We start from the raw sequence: 5,953 nt of genomic DNA on the forward strand, positions 1-5,953 counted from the left end.
GGATCCGTTGGGCTCGGAAGACAAGAGAGGGAACCAAACTCCCTTTCATAATTTAACCTTTTTCCACAATCGCATCATTAATAGATCTTTATTTGTAGGTCGCATTCCTCTTAACCTAATCAATTCTTCACAACTTCATTCCCACAGAGGATTAATCTTCAGAAAATAACTTTTGGGTGAACACATTCAAACCAGAGATGACGGTGAATATTTGGTTATCTATACTGGGGGTGGGCATTATTCTTCCCATGTCATGTACCCGTAAGTTCTCTAACTACCTCCTTACCCACGGTAGCCTCACTGAATGACGTGAATTCCGGGTGATTGATGAGGTACAGACACCAAAGCTCATTCCCATATCCTGTCACCAGTATCAAGCTCGAAACAGCAAGAGCCACCTGTGGGAAGGAAAATATGAATAAACTTTATGGTATCTCTAAACTATAAACCCCCAATTTAATCAAAACATTGTTTTAGACTCAGTTTTCTTATATCGATGTTCTTTAAATGTAGAAGTCAGTGGGCTTGCTGGTGACTCCTTGTACAGGTTTATACTGTACATTAGCCATCTTCATCCTCACAACTCACCTCCATTTCCACCTACACACACACACACACACACACACACACACGCACACACACACACACACACACACACACACACACACACCCTGCTGCTCCCCTTCCTTTACCTAAATGCCCCCTTTCACTTAATATCCCTTATTAAAATCTAAATTCCGCAATCATCTGTTTGAGTCTGGCTTGTTTCACTTAACATATTGTATTTTACACTCCCATCTGTTTTTCTGAGAACAAAACCCTTTGCTCTTACACATAGATGAGAATCACATCAATGTATATAACATTTTTTAAGCCATTCGTACAGTGATCAACAGCTAAGGTTATTCCAATGGCTTGTCTATTGCACAAAGTGTGGCAATCAGAATGGATGTGCAGGGTCCTGCTTAGTTTTTATTGTCAGTTTGACTAAACCTGGGAAGAAGGAGCCTCAGCTGAAGAATTGCCTCCATCAGATTGGCCTTTGGCCACATCTGTAAGGAATTTTTTTTTGATGGTTGATGGGGAAGGGTGTAGCCCACTATGGGGAGTGTCATCCCCTATGAAGGTGGCCCTGGGTTATAGGAGAAGGAGAGAAAGCTGAGTACGTCATGGATAGCAATCCAGTACTCAGCATTTCTAAGTTGTCTCTGTTTCCTTTCCTGCCTCTAGTGTCCTGCCTGAGTTCCTGCCCCAACGTCGCTCAGTAACAGACGGGAACCTAGAAGATAGAGTGAGACAAACTCTTTCCTCCTCAAGTTGACGGCTATGACAAGATTGTTCTCCTTGTTGCCTACATGTTCTTCCCTTTTTTGAAAGTTGTCTCTGTTTATTGATGAAAGATGATATTACATGTTTTTTCATGGGCTCTCTGTCTCTCTATGTGACTCTTTCTGTCTCTCTGTCTCTCTCTCTGTATTTGTGTGTTTGAGTGTGTATATGTGTATGTTTGTGTGTGTGTTTGTGTGTGCATGTGTGTGTGTTTGTGCGTGTATGTATGTGTGTGTTTGTGTGTTTGTTTATGTATGAGTGTTTCTGTGTGTATGTGCGTATGTGTGTGTGTTTGTGTGTGTGTATGTGTGTGTGTTTGTGTGTGTGTGTGTGTGTGTGTGTGTGAGAGCGCTGTTTCCAGGCTTAAAAAATCCACAAGGCTGTAAATCTCAGCAGGTGCCTAGAGAAGGAAGATGAAGGGGAGAAAAGGGGGAAAAATCATGTCTTGTGATTTAACCCCACATTGAGGTCAGCCACATAGTGGACAACAGTCACATAATGGCAGAGGAGTCATGAGAGCAGACAGAGAGGAAAACTCAAAGTGTGAAGGAAAATGTGCTTAAAACTACGATAGAAAGGAGAAAAAGAAGACGGTGCACTTAGAAAAGTGGACAGATTTTAAAAAGCTGCCATAAGTTTTTAAGCTCTAAGTACATTTAAAAAATTATAATGTTAATGTGGAAGGGAATTACTGGGGAGAGGGAAGGGAGGGTCAGAGTGTGGTGGGGACAGGGGAGGGTTCTGAAAAGAATCCTTTTGAAGATCTGAAGAAATATGTGACACAAACAATTAAAGTGCCCTGTAATTTACAGGTAAATTCCACACTTACCTGCATCCAGTGTTCTGTCTACCCATATTTCAAAAACAAAATTACGTCATCTATTTCATCCTGTTTTGCTGCATTTGATCTAATAAATTCCTTTACCTGAAGTGCTGGTGAATTTTAAGGCATTTAAAATACGACTGGTCGATATCGGGTTTGTCATCAGTTTATCCCGACTTTGGAAGCAGGTCCAGGAGCGAATTTTTCCTCCCTCTTTGCAAAGAATCCATAATTCATGATTGCCATTGACTTCAATACAAGGTATTTAATCCTGTCAAATTCCAGCTTTGTGTGAATAAAAATGGCCCTCCTCTAATTGTGGGTTTTGATAAAGCTAATTTTGGTGTGCTATCCAGTGGGCTGCCACAGAGAGAGGCTACCAATATTTCTGATACGGAGAATGACTTAAAGATAACCAAAGGAAAGATAGGAGCTGGGAAAATAACCACCAAGGATGTTGGTGACTCAGAAACCAAAGACTTTTTCAGAAAAAAAAATGCATGAAAAGAGCTACTTGGACAGACTGTGACTCAAGTCATCAGAATATTTGGGTGGGGACTTTATTTTGGGTCTCCAGGAGGCTACATGAGAAGTTAAAACCTAGATTCTGGAAGTTTCTAAGCGTAACTAGGGAAGGAACTGGCCTGAGAGCGCTTCTATGACGTAAGCATCGCCTGGATGAAGTCACAGAGCACTGGGAGGAGGTTGCGCTTCTCTTCCACTTGGGGGCGCTAGACTCCTTGAAGGTGGGTTCACTATCTTCGCAGCGGGGTGTGAAAGCCAGTTCAGCTCCTGAACCCCACAATTGTTCAACAGTCTTTTGGTGCCTGACTGGTTCCCGAAGACAGAATCTGGACGACTAGGACATTTTCTCTCAGTAAATACATTTATGAGGATAACTGGGACCCTTGTAGCCCAGAAAGCTAAAAGTTTTCCCTCGTACAGCGAGTAACCGTATGTTCTAATGTCTTCCACATTTGAGAGCTCGGCGGATGGTCTAGGCTAGTCAGTCTAAGAGTTTATTATCCTTTGCTAACAATATCTAATTCATAATTCTACTAAAATGCCAAAGCTCCTCTCTGTGCTTGTGCATTTTAGGAGATAATATTTCTTTTAGATTTTTTTTTTCGGAGCTGAGGACCAAACCCAGGGACTTGTGCTTGCTAGGAAAGTGATATACCACTAAGGTAAATCCCAACCCTAGGAGATATTATTTTTAAATGGCTGTTGTTGCCTAGACAAAAATCCCTTGATCCAGTTGAATATGCAACAGCTTGGTGTAATAAACCTGGGGCTGGCTCAGGATGCACAATAGAGAAAGTCAATGGACTGGTGTGCTGTGTCTCTGGGCAGATACTTGTGGATTTTGCCACATACCTCATAGTTAGAGGGTAGAAGAGGGGTGTGGCCAACCTTTTGGCTCCTTTGCTATCCTTTCTCTGTTCTGCTTGGTTAAAGTGGGGGACAGGGATACTTAATCCCACACTGACCTAGACATTCAAGGAGAGGTTCCTCAGCAGAGGCAAAGTGCCTCGGGCTGAAGAAATGTGTCTGAATATGTTATTCTGAGCTGTAGAGAACCATTTGCTCATTTCCCTTTGAAATTTTGATTTTCATTTTTGAGACAGTGTTTTTCTGCGTGTAGCTTGGCTATCCTTGAACTAACTCTGTAGACCAGGCTGGCCTTGATCTCACAGAGGTCTGCCTCCCTCTGCCTCTTGAGTGCTGGAATTAAAGGTGTGCTCCACCATTGCACAGCCCTCCTATGAACTTGTGATTATGACAGAATAAGATTCAGATGCTCAAACATGTTTACCATCGCCTTCCTCACCTGCTCCAAAGTTTTCTTAGACAAGAGCCTTGGTCCAGCGCCCTCCCCACACCACCCCCATTGTTCTTGCAGGCACTCACATGACAGAGGCAACAGCATTGTGTATGGTTTAAGCAGGCGAGCTCTACAAACCCAGGCCATGTGCAAGTATGAAGCCTGAACACAGAACGATAGCCACAAGACAGTGGACCATGATGCCGTAGCCTACCACATTAGGTCTACAGCCATGAAGAAGAGGATGTCTCTGAGGAGGATGAGCACACCATCCTTCCAGAAGTGGAGGAGGAGGAGGCCTTCTCCCCAGGCCCTGGGGAACATTGTGGGCTGCAGAATTTCTCATGGATGGAAGGAAGGTGATGAGCCCATCACCCAATGGAAGGCCATCGCTGTAGATCAACTGCAAACAAATCCTTCTCTCTATCTGGTCAAGTATGATGGATTTGACTGTGTCTCCAGACTGGAAATTCACACTGATGAGAGGATTTTAAAGCTTAAGGTCTTGCCTCACAAAGTAGTGTTTCCTCAAGTGAAAGATGCCTATCTCACAAGTGCCATGGTTGGCCGAGCTGTGGAGCATAAATTTGAGGGCAAACATGGCTCTAAGGACAACTTGAGGGGGGTGGTCCTAGCCCAGGTGCCGATCATGAAGACCTGGTTTTACATCACATACGAGAAAGATCCATCCTATACATCTACCATCTCCTGGATGATTACGCAGAAGGTAACCTCCGTATCATTCCAGAGACTCCTCCAGCAGAGGTGAAGTCAGACGTTGACAGCGACATCTTAACAGGTCAATGTGTGCAGTTCACCAGAAGCGACGGTTCCATAAAGATCGGCAAAGTCATTTACCAAGTTCTAGCCAAGCCTTCCGTGTACTTCATCAAGTTTGATGGCGACGTCCACATCTACGTCTATAATCTGGTGGAAAAGATCTGTTAAGGTGAAATTCACAAAGTGTGGGGGACATAGATGGGTAATTTATAGGATTGGGGGGGAAATTTTTGTTTTTCTGTGTTTCAGATACCCAAGGGCCTTTGACAACCCCAGTATCTTTTCCAGTGGAATTTGTTTTTGCTCTAAAAATTAAAATGTGCGATGTGACGTGTTGTGTGTGAACACTTTGGTGGAGGAGATGGGCTTTGGTGGATGGAACATGGAGAGGAAGCCGGAAAGGTCAAGGCTGTGAACAGTAAGTCTGATGTCACGTAGGCTAAAACAAAGAGGACTGAGCTGGTCTGGTCTTTAGGGAGAGAAAAGAACTGGAGATGAGGCTTAGAGGAGCAGGGATGGCACGGGAAAAAAAAGATGGAAGTTTAGGAAGCCGTGGAGAGGGGCCAGTCATAGATAGACTCTCTGAGGTGAAGTTTGAGGGAGAAACAGACTGTTGGGGAAAGAGGGGCAGGGAACAGGGAGGTGGTCTTGGAACTCAAGGGGAAACCCAATAAACTGATCCAAGCAGACTCAGAATCAGAGAAGGTCGGGGATTGTTTGACTAACGAAACCTAATGGAACCTGTTTCTCATCTGAAGATGTATTATTTTTAATTATGTGGGTGGGGGCAGGACATGAACACAGGAGACCACAGAGACAAGAATAGTCAGGTCCCCTGGAGCTGGAATTAAAAGTGGTTGGTGGCCATTGGACGTGAGCTCAAAGAACAAATCCACGTCCTCTTTCAAAGCAGACGAGCTCTTGATCCATTGGTCATGTCTCCAGGCCCCTAAAGTCATGTTTTCAAATAAATCCAACCTTCACATGCACAGAAGAGACCAGGATGAGGGTAAGAAAGATTAAAGTGATGGGGATGTGGCAGAAAGACTAAAGAACACATGAGGGAATAGAGGACACTGAGGGATGAAGGAATTCCAAGATGGCGTTCTCAAAAAGTGAAGCAGGAGACCAGGAAGAACAGAAAGGGTCTAGAATGAGTTGAACTTGGGCCACATCCATATTGGTCTCTTTGGTTC

The 5,953-nt window shown here is 43.9% G+C and overlaps 1 pseudogene; it reads left to right on the forward strand.

Moving 5' to 3' along the window:
• The first annotated feature begins 2,887 nt into the window (after positions 1-2,887).
• On the forward strand, positions 2,888-5,149 carry LOC134484532 (Y-linked testis-specific protein 1-like; annotated as a pseudogene).
• Positions 5,150-5,953: the final 804 nt, after the last annotated feature.

This window comes from Rattus norvegicus, assembly GCF_036323735.1.
Source record: "Rattus norvegicus strain BN/NHsdMcwi chromosome 3 unlocalized genomic scaffold, GRCr8 chr3_unlocalized_1, whole genome shotgun sequence".
Taxonomy (NCBI): domain Eukaryota; kingdom Metazoa; phylum Chordata; class Mammalia; order Rodentia; family Muridae; genus Rattus; species Rattus norvegicus.